General features: G+C 44.7%; 1 protein-coding gene across 1 annotated transcript in view; it reads left to right on the forward strand.

The window, feature by feature from the left end:
- Positions 1-872, forward strand: part of MRAP2 (melanocortin 2 receptor accessory protein 2) — a 33053-nt gene that overhangs the window by 12647 nt on the left and 19534 nt on the right. The gene's annotated exons all lie outside the window — the stretch shown is intronic.

The following is an 872-nucleotide window of genomic DNA, read 5'->3' on the forward strand; positions in this document are numbered from 1 at the left end:
TAGTCTGTACAATATTCTTTATTTCAGTCAGTGTATGCTTAATTTCTAGTTGGTCCTTTATCACAACATTGAGGGTCTCATTAGATTTCTTGTAGGTCTCATTAAGTTTATCCACAGTGTCTAGAAAATTCTTGAAAAACCTTAAAAGTGTGGTTTTGGACTCTATATCCAGTCATTTGCTTTCCTCCATTTCTGTCATCTGTGTCCTTTTTCTTTGTCTCCACATTTTTTATGCTTCCCTGTGTTGATAAAGTGGTTTTCTGTGCTGAGTGTCCTGTAGGGCCCGTGGTTCAGCCTCCTCAATTACCTGAAGAGGACACTCTTGGTGCTCCCCCTTGTGGTCTTTGTGCACAGTCTTGTTGTAGTTAAGCCTTGATTGTTGTAGGTATCACTGTGAGGAATTGACCTCCAGGCCAATTGGCTGTGAGAATCAGCTGTGTCTGCAGTGGGAGAACTTCTATGCTGGAGACACCCCTCTGGGGCAAGACTTGCTTCAGTGGGGCTTTGGTGCTCACTGAGTCTGCCCCCTGAGTGTGTCCTTTATGGTTCTACAGAGCTGAAAACTGGATGGTCCCACTCTGACCTCTGGGTTTCCTGGCTCCTGGATCGCAAGCTCAGAGGTATTGATGTACTCCCTCTCTCCTTCCTTTTGTTCTTTCATCAGTTATTGAAAGTTGATTATGTGCCAGGTATTAGGGTAAGTTATGCGGAGTGGGGGTCAACAACAAAAGAAGACATGATGTCTGATATCAAATACATTCTAGTCTAGTGGAGAGAGAACAGGAAATAATGGTCACTTTGTATGAAGTGTGGGCAGCCATGAGGGCCTCTCCCTGACCTAGTGGGTAGGACCTCTCTGAGGGATTTTCCTG

Source organism: Myotis davidii, unplaced genomic scaffold (assembly GCF_000327345.1).
Source record: "Myotis davidii unplaced genomic scaffold, ASM32734v1 scaffold185, whole genome shotgun sequence".
In the NCBI taxonomy this organism is placed as follows: domain Eukaryota; kingdom Metazoa; phylum Chordata; class Mammalia; order Chiroptera; family Vespertilionidae; genus Myotis; species Myotis davidii.